The following is a 15468-nucleotide window of genomic DNA, read 5'->3' as shown; positions in this document are numbered from 1 at the left end:
CACCAGCGTGTACAGGAGGATATATACAGCACTGCACCAGTATACAGGACACCAGCGTGTACAGGAGGATATATACAGCGCTGCACCAGTATACAGGACACCAGCGTGTACAGGAGGATATATACAGCACTGCACCAGTATACAGGACACCAGCGTGTACAGGAGGATATATACAGCTCTGCACCAGTATACAGGACACCAGCGTGTACAGGAGGATATATACAGCACTGCACCAGTATACAGGACACCAGCGTGTACAGGAGGATATATACAGCGCTGCACCAGTATACAGGACACCAGCGTGTACAGGAGGATATATACAGCGCTGCACCAGTATACAGGACACCAGCGTGTACAGGAGGATATATACAGCTCTGCACCAGTATACAGGACACCAGCGTGTACAGGAGGATATATACAGCGCTGCACCAGTATACAGGACACCAGCGTGTACAGGAGGATATATACAGCACTGCACCAGTATACAGGACACCAGCGTGTACAGGAGGTTATATACAGCTCTGCACCAGTATACAGGACAGCAGCGTGTACAGGAGGATATATACAGCACTGCACCAGTATACAGGACACCAGCGTGTACAGGAGGATATATACAGCACTGCACCAGTATACAGGACACCAGCGTGTACAGGAGGATATATACAGCCCTGCACCAGTATACAGGACAGCAGCGTGTACAGGAGGATATATACAGCTCTGCACCAGTATACAGGACACCAGCGTGTACAGGAGGATATATACAGCTCTGCACCAGTATACAGGACAGCAGCGTGTACAGGAGGATATATACAGCACTGCACCAGTATACAGGACACCAGCGTGTACAGGAGGATATATACAGCGCTGCACCAGTATACAGGACACCAGCGTGTACAGGAGGATATATACAGCGCTGCACCAGTATACAGGACACCAGCGTGTACAGGAGGATATATACAGCCCTGCACCAGTATACAGGACACCAGCGTGTACAGGAGGATATATACAGCACTGCACCAGTATACAGGACACCAGCGTGTACAGGAGGATATATACAGCGCTGCACCAGTATACAGGACAGCAGCGTGTACAGGAGGATATATACAGCACTGCACCAGTATACAGGACACCAGCGTGTACAGGAGGATATATACAGCACTGCACCAGTATACAGGACACCAGCGTGTACAGGAGGATATATACAGCGCAGCACCAGTATACAGGACACCAGCGTGTACAGGAGGATATATACAGCTCTGCACCAGTATACAGGACACCAGCGTGTACAGGAGGATATATACAGCTCTGCACCAGTATACAGGACACCAGCGTGTACAGGAGGATATATACAGCGCAGCACCAGTATACAGGACACCAGCGTGTACAGGAGGTTATATACAGCACTGCACCAGTATACAGGACACCAGCGTGTACAGGAGGATATATACAGCACTGCACCAGTATACAGGACACCAGCGTGTACAGGAGGATATATACAGCTCTGCACCAGTATACAGGACACCAGCGTGTACAGGAGGATATATACAGCTCTGCACCAGTATACAGGACACCAGCGTGTACAGGAGGATATATACAGCACTGCACCAGTATACAGGACACCAGCGTGTACAGGAGGATATATACAGCTCTGCACCAGTATACAGGACACCAGCGTGTACAGGAGGATATATACAGCTCTGCACCAGTATACAGGACACCAGCGTGTACAGGAGGATATATACAGCACTGCACCAGTATACAGGACACCAGCGTGTACAGGAGGATATATACAGCACTGCACCAGTATACAGGACACCAGCGTGTACAGGAGGATATATACAGCGCTGCACCAGTATACAGGACACCAGCGTGTACAGGAGGTTATATACAGCACTGCACCAGTATACAGGACACCAGCGTGTACAGGAGGATATATACAGCTCTGCACCAGTATACAGGACACCAGCGTGTACAGGGGGATATATACAGCACTGCACCAGTATACAGGACATCAGCGTGTACAGGAGGATATATACAGCTCTGCACCAGTATACAGGACACCAGCATGTACAGGAGGATATATACAGCTCTGCACCAGTATACAGGACACCAGCGTGTACAGGAGGATATATACACAGCACTGCACCAGTATACAGGACACCAGCGTGTACAGGAGGATATATACAGCTCTGCACCAGTATACAGGAGGATATATACAGCACTGCACCAGTATACAGGACACCAGCGTGTACAGGAGGATATATACAGCACTGCACCAGTATACAGGACACCAGCGTGTACAGGAGGATATATACAGCACTGCACCAGTATACAGGACACCAGCGTGTACAGGAGGATATATACAGCACTGCACCAGTATACAGGACACCAGCGTGTACAGGAGGATATATACAGCTCTGCACCAGTATACAGGACACCAGCGTGTACAGGAGGATATATACAGCTCTGCACCAGTATACAGGACACCAGCGTGTACAGGGGGATATATACAGTGCTGCACCAGTATACAGGACACCAGCGTGTACAGGAGGATATATACAGCTCTGCACCAGTATACAGGACACCAGCGTGTACAGGAGGATATATACAGCACTGCACCAGTATACAGGACACCAGCGTGTACAGGAGGTTATATACAGCTCTGCACCAGTATACAGGACACCAGCGTGTACAGGAGGATATATACAGCTCTGCACCAGTATACAGGACACCAGCGTGTACAGGAGGATATATACAGCACTGCACCAGTATACAGGACGATATATACAGCTCTGCACCAGTATACAGGACACCAGCGTGTACAGGAGGATATATACAGCACTGCACCAGTATACAGGACACCAGCGTGTACAGGAGGATATATACAGCACTGCACCAGTATACAGGACACCAGCGTGTACAGGAGGATATATACAGCACTGCACCAGTATACAGGACACCAGCGTGTACAGGAGGATATATACAGCACTGCACCAGTATACAGGACACCAGCGTGTACAGGAGGATATATACAGCTCTGCACCAGTATACAGGACACCAGCGTGTACAGGAGGATATATACAGCGCTGCACCAGTATACAGGACACCGGCGTGTACAGGAGGATATATACAGCTCTGCACCAGTATACAGGACACCAGCGTGTACAGGGGGATATATACAGCACTGCACCAGTATACAGGACACCAGCGTGTACAGGAGGATATATACAGCACTGCACCAGTATACAGGACAGCAGCGTGTACAGGAGGATATATACAGCTCTGCACCAGTATACAGGACACCAGCGTGTACAGGAGGATATATACAGCACTGCACCAGTATACAGGACACCAGCGTGTACAGGAGGATATATACAGCACTGCACCAGTATACAGGACACCAGCGTGTACAGGAGGATATATACAGCGCTGCACCAGTATACAGGACACCGGCGTGTACAGGAGGATATATACAGCTCTGCACCAGTATACAGGACACCGGCGTGTACAGGAGGATATATACAGCACTGCACCAGTATACAGGACACCAGCGTGTACAGGGGGATATATACAGCGCTGCACCAGTATACAGGACACCAGCGTGTACAGGAGGATATATACAGCTCTGCACCAGTATACAGGACACCAGCGTGTACAGGAGGATATATACAGCACTGCACCAGTATACAGGACACCAGCGTGTACAGGAGGATATATACAGCGCTGCACCAGTATACAGGACACCAGCGTGTACAGGAGGATATATACAGCACTGCACCAGTATACAGGACACCAGCGTGTACAGGAGGATATATACAGCTCTGCACCAGTATACAGGACACCGGCGTGTACAGGAGGATATATACAGCTCTGCACCAGTATACAGGACACCAGCGTGTACAGGAGGATATATACAGCTCTGCACCAGTATACAGGACACCAGCGTGTACAGGAGGATATATACCGCACTGCACCAGTATACAGGACACCAGCGTGTACAGGAGGATATATACAGCTCTGCACCAGTATACAGGACACCAGCGTGTACAGGAGGATATATACAGCGCAGCACCAGTATACAGGACACCAGCGTGTACAGGAGGATATATACAGCACTGCACCAGTATACAGGACACCAGCGTGTACAGGAGGATATATACAGCTCTGCACCAGTATACAGGACACCAGCGTGTACAGGAGGATATATACAGCACTGCACCAGTATACAGGACACCAGCGTGTACAGGGGGATATATACAGCACTGCACCAGTATACAGGACACCAGCGTGTACAGGAGGATATATACAGCTCTGCACCAGTATACAGGACACCAGCGTGTACAGGGGGATATATACAGCTCTGCACCAGTATACAGGACACCAGCGTGTACAGGAGGATATATACAGCACTGCACCAGTATACAGGACACCAGCGTGTACAGGAGGATATATACAGCACTGCACCAGTATACAGGACACCAGCGTGTACAGGAGGTTATATACAGCTCTGCACCAGTATACAGGACAGCAGCGTGTACAGGAGGATATATACAGCACTGCACCAGTATACAGGACAGCAGCGTGTACAGGAGGATATATACAGCTCTGCACCAGTATACAGGACACCAGCGTGTACAGGAGGATATATACAGCTCTGCACCAGTATACAGGACACCAGCGTGTACAGGAGGATATATACAGCTCTGCACCAGTATACAGGACACCAGCGTGTACAGGGGGATATATACAGCTCTGCACCAGTATACAGGACACCAGCGTGTACAGGAGGATATATACAGCACTGGACCAGTATACAGGACACCAGCGTGTACAGGAGGATATATACAGCACTGCACCAGTATACAGGACACCAGCGTGTACAGGGGGATATATACAGCGCTGCACCAGTATACAGGACACCAGCGTGTACAGGAGGATATATACAGCTCTGCACCAGTATACAGGACACCAGCGTGTACAGGAGGATATATACAGCGCTGCTCCAGTATACAGGACACCAGCGTGTACAGGAGGATATATACAGCACTGCACCAGTATACAGGACACCAGCGTGTACAGGAGGATATATACAGCTCTGCACCAGTATACAGGACACCAGCGTGTACAGGAGGATATATACAGCTCTGCACCAGTATACAGGACACCAGCGTGTACAGGAGGATATATACAGCTCTGCACCAGTATACAGGACACCAGCGTGTACAGGAGGATATATACAGCACTGCACCAGTATACAGGACACCAAAGTGTACAGGAGGATATATACAGCACTGCACCAGTATACAGGACACCAGCATGTACAGGAGGATATATACAGCGCTGCACCAGTATACAGGACACCAGCATGTACAGGAGGATATATACAGCGCTGCACCAGTATACAGGACACCAGCGTGTACAGGAGGATATATACAGCGCTGCACCAGTATACAGGACACCAGCGTGTACAGGAGGATATATACAGCGCAGTACCAGTATACAGGACACCAGCGTGTACAGGATATATACAGCACTGCACCAGTATACAGGACACCAGCGTGTACAGGAGGATATATACAGCACAGTACCAGTATACAGGACACCAGCGTGTACAGGATATATACAGCACTGCACCAGTATACAGGACACCAGCGTGTACAGGAGGATATATACAGCACTGCACCAGTATACAGGACACCAGCGTGTACAGGAGGCTATATACAGCACTGCACCAGTATACAGGACACCAGCGTGTACAGGAGGATATATACAGCTCTGCACCAGTATACAGGACACCAGCGTGTACAGGAGGATATATACAGCACTGCACCAGTATACAGGACACCAGCGTGTACAGGAGGATATATACAGCTCTGCACCAGTATACAGGACACCAGCGTGTACAGGAGGATATATACAGCTCTGCACCAGTATACAGGACACCGGCGTGTACAGGAGGATATATACAGCACTGCACCAGTATACAGGACATCAGCGTGTACAGGAGGATATATACAGCTCTGCACCAGTATACAGGACACCGGCGTGTACAGGAGGATATATACAGCGCTGCACCAGTATACAGGACACCGGCGTGTACAGGAGGATATATACAGCGCTGCACCAGTATACAGGACACCAGCGTGTACAGGAGGATATATACAGCTCTGCACCAGTATACAGGACACCAGCGTGTACAGGAGGATATATACAGCTCTGCACCAGTATACAGGACACCGGCGTGTACAGGAGGATATATACAGCTCTGCACCAGTATACAGGACACCAGCATGTACAGGAGGATATATACAGCACTGCACCAGTATACAGGACAGCAGCGTGTACAGGAGGATATATACAGCGCAGTACCAGTATACAGGACACCAGCGTGTACAGGAGGATATATACAGCTCTGCACCAGTATACAGGACACCAGCGTGTACAGGAGGATATATACAGCGCTGCACCAGTATACAGGACACCAGCGTGTACAGGAGGATATATACAGCTCTGCACCAGTATACAGGACACCAGCGTGTACAGGAGGATATATACAGCTCTGCACCAGTATACAGGACACCAGCGTGTACAGGGGGATATATACAGCGCTGCACCAGTATACAGGACACCAGCGTGTACAGGAGGATATATACAGCTCTGCACCAGTATACAGGACACCAGCGTGTACAGGAGGATATATACAGCACTGCACCAGTATACAGGACACCAGCGTGTACAGGAGGATATATACAGCTCTGCACCAGTATACAGGACAGCAGCGTGTACAGGAGGATATATACAGCACTGCACCAGTATACAGGACACCAGCGTGTACAGGAGGATATATACAGCTCTGCACCAGTATACAGGACACCGGCGTGTACAGGAGGATATATACAGCACTGCACCAGTATACAGGACACCAGCGTGTACAGGAGGATATATACAGCTCTGCACCAGTATACAGGACACCAGCGTGTATAGGAGGATATATACAGCACTGCACCAGTATACAGGACACCAGCGTGTACAGGAGGATATATACAGCACTGCACCAGTATACAGGACACCAGCATGTACAGGAGGATATATACAGCTCTGCACCAGTATACAGGACACCAGCGTGTACAGGAGGATATATACAGCACTGCACCAGTATACAGGACACCAGCGTGTACAGGAGGATATATACAGCACTGGACCAGTATACAGGACACCAGCGTGTACAGGAGGATATATACAGCTCTGCACCAGTATACAGGACACCAGCGTGTACAGGAGGATATATACAGCGCTGCACCAGTATACAGGACACCGGCGTGTACAGGAGGATATATACAGCTCTGCACCAGTATACAGCACACCAGCGTGTACAGGATATATACAGCACTGCACCAGTATACAGGACACCAGCGTGTACAGGAGGATATATACAGCCCTGCACCAGTATACAGGACACCAGCGTGTACAGGAGGATATATACAGCTCTGCACCAGTATACAGGACACCAGCGTGTACAGGATATATACAGCACTGCACCAGTATACAGGACAGCAGCGTGTACAGGAGGATATATACAGCGCTGCACCAGTATACAGGACACCAGCGTGTACAGGAGGATATATACAGCTCTGCACCAGTATACAGGACACCAGCGTGTACAGGAGGATATATACAGCTCTGCACCAGTATACAGGACACCAGCGTGTACAGGAGGATATATACAGCTCTGCACCAGTATACAGGACACCAGCGTGTACAGGAGGATATATACAGCTCTGCACCAGTATACAGGACACCAGCGTGTACAGGAGGATATATACAGCTCTGCACCAGTATACAGGACACCAGCGTGTACAGGAGGATATATACAGCTCTGCACCAGTATACAGGACACCAGCGTGTACAGGAGGATATATACAGCGCTGCACCAGTATACAGGACACCAGCGTGTACAGGAGGATATATACAGCGCTGCACCAGTATACAGGACACCAGCGTGTACAGGAGGATATATACAGCGCTGCACCAGTATACAGGACACCAGCATGTACAGGAGGATATATACAGCTCTGCACCAGTATACAGGACACCAGCGTGTACAGGAGGATATATACAGCACTGCACCAGTATACAGGACACCAGCGTGTACAGGAGGATATATACAGCACTGCACCAGTATACAGGACACCAGCGTGTACAGGAGGATATATACAGCACTGCACCAGTATACAGGACACCAGCATGTACAGGAGGATATATACAGCTCTGCACCAGTATACAGGACACCAGCGTGTACAGGAGGATATATACAGCGCAGCACCAGTATACAGGACACCAGCGTGTACAGGAGGATATATACAGCACTGGACCAGTATACAGGACACCAGCGTGTACAGGAGGATATATACAGCTCTGCACCAGTATACAGGACACCAGCGTGTACAGGAGGATATATACAGCGCTGCACCAGTATACAGGACACCGGCGTGTACAGGAGGATATATACAGCTCTGCACCAGTATACAGCACACCAGCGTGTACAGGATATATACAGCACTGCACCAGTATACAGGACACCAGCGTGTACAGGAGGATATATACAGCCCTGCACCAGTATACAGGACACCAGCGTGTACAGGAGGATATATACAGCTCTGCACCAGTATACAGGACACCAGCGTGTACAGGATATATACAGCACTGCACCAGTATACAGGACAGCAGCGTGTACAGGAGGATATATACAGCGCTGCACCAGTATACAGGACACCAGCGTGTACAGGAGGATATATACAGCTCTGCACCAGTATACAGGACACCAGCGTGTACAGGAGGATATATACAGCTCTGCACCAGTATACAGGACACCAGCGTGTACAGGAGGATATATACAGCTCTGCACCAGTATACAGGACACCAGCGTGTACAGGAGGATATATACAGCTCTGCACCAGTATACAGGACACCAGCGTGTACAGGAGGATATATACAGCTCTGCACCAGTATACAGGACACCAGCGTGTACAGGAGGATATATACAGCTCTGCACCAGTATACAGGACACCAGCGTGTACAGGAGGATATATACAGCGCTGCACCAGTATACAGGACACCAGCGTGTACAGGAGGATATATACAGCGCTGCACCAGTATACAGGACACCAGCGTGTACAGGAGGATATATACAGCGCTGCACCAGTATACAGGACACCAGCATGTACAGGAGGATATATACAGCTCTGCACCAGTATACAGGACACCAGCGTGTACAGGAGGATATATACAGCACTGCACCAGTATACAGGACACCAGCGTGTACAGGAGGATATATACAGCACTGCACCAGTATACAGGACACCAGCGTGTACAGGAGGATATATACAGCACTGCACCAGTATACAGGACACCAGCATGTACAGGAGGATATATACAGCTCTGCACCAGTATACAGGACACCAGCGTGTACAGGAGGATATATACAGCGCAGCACCAGTATACAGGACACCAGCGTGTACAGGAGGATATATACAGCTCTGCACCAGTATACAGGACAGCAGCGTGTACAGGAGGATATATACAGCTCTGCACCAGTATACAGGACACCAGCGTGTACAGGAGGATATATACAGCTCTGCACCAGTATACAGGACACCAGCGTGTACAGGAGGATATATACAGCACTGCACCAGTATACAGGACACCAGCGTGTACAGGAGGATATATACAGCACTGCACCAGTATACAGGACACCAGCGTGTACAGGAGGATATATACAGCACTGCACCAGTATACAGGACACCAGCATGTACAGGAGGATATATACAGCTCTGCACCAGTATACAGGACACCAGCGTGTACAGGAGGATATATACAGCACTGCACCAGTATACAGGACACCAGCATGTACAGGAGGATATATACAGCACTGGACCAGTATACAGGACACCAGCGTGTACAGGAGGATATATACAGCTCTGCACCAGTATACAGGACACCAGCGTGTACAGGAGGATATATACAGCGCTGCACCAGTATACAGGACACCGGCGTGTACAGGAGGATATATACAGCTCTGCACCAGTATACAGCACACCAGCGTGTACAGGATATATACAGCACTGCACCAGTATACAGGACACCAGCGTGTACAGGAGGATATATACAGCCCTGCACCAGTATACAGGACACCAGCGTGTACAGGAGGATATATACAGCTCTGCACCAGTATACAGGACACCAGCGTGTACAGGATATATACAGCACTGCACCAGTATACAGGACACCAGCGTGTACAGGAGGATATATACAGCTCTGCACCAGTATACAGGACACCAGCGTGTACAGGATATATACAGCACTGCACCAGTATACAGGACACCAGCGTGTACAGGAGGATATATACAGCGCTGCACCAGTATACAGGACACCAGCGTGTACAGGAGGATATATACAGCTCTGCACCAGTATACAGGACACCAGCGTGTACAGGAGGATATATACAGCTCTGCACCAGTATACAGGACACCAGCGTGTACAGGAGGATATATACAGCTCTGCACCAGTATACAGGACACCAGCGTGTACAGGAGGATATATACAGCTCTGCACCAGTATACAGGACACCAGCGTGTACAGGAGGATATATACAGCACTGCACCAGTATACAGGACACCAGCGTGTACAGGAGGATATATACAGCACTGCACCAGTATACAGGACACCAGCGTGTACAGGAGGATATATACAGCGCAGTACCAGTATACAGGACACCAGCGTGTACAGGAGGATATATACAGCTCTGCACCAGTATACAGGACACCAGCGTGTACAGGAGGATATATACAGCTCTGCACCAGTATACAGGACACCAGCGTGTACAGGAGGATATATACAGCTCTGCACCAGTATACAGGACACCGGCGTGTACAGGAGGATATATACAGCACTGCACCAGTATACAGGACACCAGCGTGTACAGGAGGATATATACAGCACTGCACCAGTATACAGGACACCAGCGTGTACAGGAGGATATATACAGCTCTGCACCAGTATACAGGACACCAGCGTGTACAGGAGGATATATACAGCTCTGCACCAGTATACAGGACACCAGCGTGTACAGGAGGATATATACAGCTCTGCACCAGTATACAGGACACCAGCGTGTACAGGAGGATATATACAGCTCTGCACCAGTATACAGGACACCAGCGTGTACAGGAGGATATATACAGCTCTGCACCAGTATACAGGACACCAGCGTGTACAGGAGGATATATACAGCGCTGCACCAGTATACAGGACACCAGCGTGTACAGGAGGATATATACAGCGCTGCACCAGTATACAGGACACCAGCGTGTACAGGAGGATATATACAGCGCTGCACCAGTATACAGGACACCAGCGTGTACAGGAGGATATATACAGCTCTGCACCAGTATACAGGACACCAGCGTGTACAGGAGGATATATACAGCGCTGCACCAGTATACAGGACACCAGCGTGTACAGGAGGATATATACAGCGCTGCACCAGTATACAGGACACCAGCATGTACAGGAGGATATATACAGCTCTGCACCAGTATACAGGACACCAGCGTGTACAGGAGGATATATACAGCACTGCACCAGTATACAGGACACCAGCGTGTACAGGAGGATATATACAGCACTGCACCAGTATACAGGACACCAGCGTGTACAGGAGGATATATACAGCACTGCACCAGTATACAGGACACCAGCATGTACAGGAGGATATATACAGCTCTGCACCAGTATACAGGACACCAGCGTGTACAGGAGGATATATACAGCGCAGCACCAGTATACAGGACACCAGCGTGTACAGGAGGATATATACAGCTCTGCACCAGTATACAGGACAGCAGCGTGTACAGGAGGATATATACAGCTCTGCACCAGTATACAGGACACCAGCGTGTACAGGAGGATATATACAGCTCTGCACCAGTATACAGGACACCAGCGTGTACAGGAGGATATATACAGCTCTGCACCACTATACAGGACACCAGCGTGTACAGGAGGATATATACAGCTCTGCACCAGTATACAGTACACCGGCGTGTACAGGAGGATATATACAGCTCTGCACCAGTATACAGGACACCAGCGTGTACAGGAGGATATATACAGCACTGCACCAGTATACAGGACACCAGCGTGTACAGGAGGATATATACAGCTCTGCACCAGTATACAGGACACCGGCGTGTACAGGAGGATATATACAGCTCTGCACCAGTATACAGGACACCGGCGTGTACAGGAGGATATATACAGCTCTGCACCAGTATACAGGACAGCGGCGTGTACAGGAGGATATATACAGCTCTGCACCAGTATACAGGACACCAGCGTGTACAGGAGGATATATACAGCTCTGCACCAGTATACAGGACACCGGCGTGTACAGGAGGATATATACAGCACTGCACCAGTATACAGGACACCAGCGTGTACAGGAGGATATATACAGCTCTGCACCAGTATACAGGACACCAGCGTGTACAGGAGGATATATACAGCTCTGCACCAGTATACAGGACACCGGCGTGTACAGGAGGATATATACAGCTCTGCACCAGTATACAGGACACCGGCGTGTACAGGGGGATATATACAGCACTGCACCAGTATACAGGACACCAGCGTGTACAGGAGGATATATACAGCACTGCACCAGTATACAGGACACCAGCGTGTACAGGAGGATATATACAGCTCTGCACCAGTATACAGGACACCAGCGTGTACAGGAGGATATATACAGCTCTGCACCAGTATACAGGACACCAGCGTGTACAGGAGGATATATACAGCTCTGCACCAGTATACAGGACACCAGCGTGTACAGGAGGATATATACAGCTCTGCACCAGTATACAGGACACCAGCGTGTACAGGAGGATATATACAGCGCTGCACCAGTATACAGGACACCAGCGTGTACAGGAGGATATATACAGCCCTGCACCAGTATACAGGACACCAGCGTGTACAGGAGGATATATACAGCACTGCACCAGTATACAGGACACCAGCGTGTACAGGAGGATATATACAGCACTGCACCAGTATACAGGACACCAGCGTGTACAGGAGGATATATACAGCACTGCACCAGTATACAGGACACCAGCGTGTACAGGAGGATATATACAGCACTGCACCAGTATACAGGACACCAGCGTGTACAGGAGGATATATACAGCTCTGAACCAGTATACAGGACACCAGCGTGTACAGGAGGATATATACAGCTCTGCACCAGTATACAGGACACCAGCGTGTACAGGAGGATATATACAGCTCTGCACCAGTATACAGGACAGCAGCGTGTACAGGAGGATATATACAGCTCTGCACCAGTATACAGGACACCAGCGTGTACAGGAGGATATATACAGCTCTGCACCAGTATACAGGACACCAGCGTGTACAGGAGGATATATACAGCACTGCACCAGTATACAGGACACCAGCGTGTACAGGAGATATATACAGCACTGCACCAGTATACAGGACACCAGCGTGTACAGGAGGATATATACAGCTCTGCACCAGTATACAGGACACCGGCGTGTACAGGAGGATATATACAGCACTGCACCAGTATACAGGACAGCAGCGTGTACAGGAGGATATATACAGCTCTGCACCAGTATACAGGACACCAGCGTGTACAGGAGGATATATACAGCTCTGCACCAGTATACAGGACACCGGCGTGTACAGGAGGATATATACAGCACTGCACCAGTATACAGGACACCAGCGTGTACAGGAGGATATATACAGCTCTGCACCAGTATACAGGACACCAGCGTGTACAGGAGGATATATACAGCTCTGCACCAGTATACAGGACACCAGCGTGTACAGGAGGATATATACAGCTCTGCACCAGTATACAGGACAGCAGCGTGTACAGGAGGATATATACAGCTCTGCACCAGTATACAGGACACCAGCGTGTACAGGAGGATATATACAGCTCTGCACCAGTATACAGGACAGCAGCGTGTACAGGAGGATATATACAGCTCTGCACCAGTATACAGGACACCAGCGTGTACAGGAGGATATATACAGCGCTGCACCAGTATACAGGACACCAGCGTGTACAGGAGGATATATACAGCTCTGCACCAGTATACAGGACACCAGCGTGTACAGGAGGATATATACAGCTCTGCACCAGTATACAGGACACCGGCGTGTACAGGAGGATATATACAGCTCTGCACCAGTATACAGGACACCAGCGTGTACAGGAGGATATATACAGCGCTGCACCAGTATACAGGACACCAGCGTGTACAGGAGGATATATACAGCTCTGCACCAGTATACAGGACAGCAGCGTGTACAGGAGGATATATACAGCTCTGCACCAGTATACAGGACACCAGCGTGTACAGGAGGATATATACAGCTCTGCACCAGTATACAGGACACCAGCGTGTACAGGAGGATATATACAGCACTGCACCAGTATACAGGACAGCAGCGTGTACAGGAGGATATATACAGCCCTGCACCAGTATACAGGACACCAGCGTGTACAGGAGGATATATACAGCCCTGCACCAGTATACAGGACACCGGCGTGTACAGGAGGATATATACAGCTCTGCACCAGTATACAGGACACCAGCGTGTACAGGGGGATATATACAGCACTGCACCAGTATACAGGACACCAGCGTGTACAGGAGGATATATACAGCACTGCACCAGTATACAGGACACCAGCGTGTACAGGAGGATATATACAGCTCTGCACCAGTATACAGGACACCAGCGTGTACAGGAGGATATATACAGCGCTGCACCAGTATACAGGACACCAGCGTGTACAGGAGGATATATACAGCCCTGCACCAGTATACAGGACACCAGCGTGTACAGGAGGATATATACAGCACTGCACCAGTATACAGGACACCAGCGTGTACAGGAGGATATATACAGCACTGCACCAGTATACAGGACACCAGCGTGTACAGGAGGATATATACAGCACTGCACCAGTATACAGGACACCGGCGTGTACAGGAGGATATATACAGCACTGCACCAGTATACAGGACACCAGCGTGTACAGGAGGATATATACAGCACTGCACCAGTATACAGGACACCAGCGTGTACAGGAGGATATATACAGCACTGCACCAGTATACAGGACACCAGCGTGTACAGGAGGATATATACAGCTCTGCACCAGTATACAGGACACCAGCGTGTACAGGAGGATATATACAGCACTGCACCAGTATACAGGACACCAGCGTGTACAGGAGGTTATATACAGCTCTGCACCAGTATACAGGACACCAGCGTGTACAGGAGGATATATACAGCACCAGTATACAGGACACCAGCGTGTACAGGAGGATATATACAGCACTGCACCAGTATACAGGA

The sequence above is a fragment of the Rhinoderma darwinii genome, unplaced genomic scaffold (assembly GCF_050947455.1).
Source record: "Rhinoderma darwinii isolate aRhiDar2 unplaced genomic scaffold, aRhiDar2.hap1 Scaffold_3358, whole genome shotgun sequence".
Classification (NCBI taxonomy): Eukaryota; Metazoa; Chordata; class Amphibia; order Anura; family Rhinodermatidae; genus Rhinoderma; species Rhinoderma darwinii.
The sequence above is the reverse complement of the archived record's forward strand: the minus strand, read 5'-3'. Positions refer to the sequence as shown.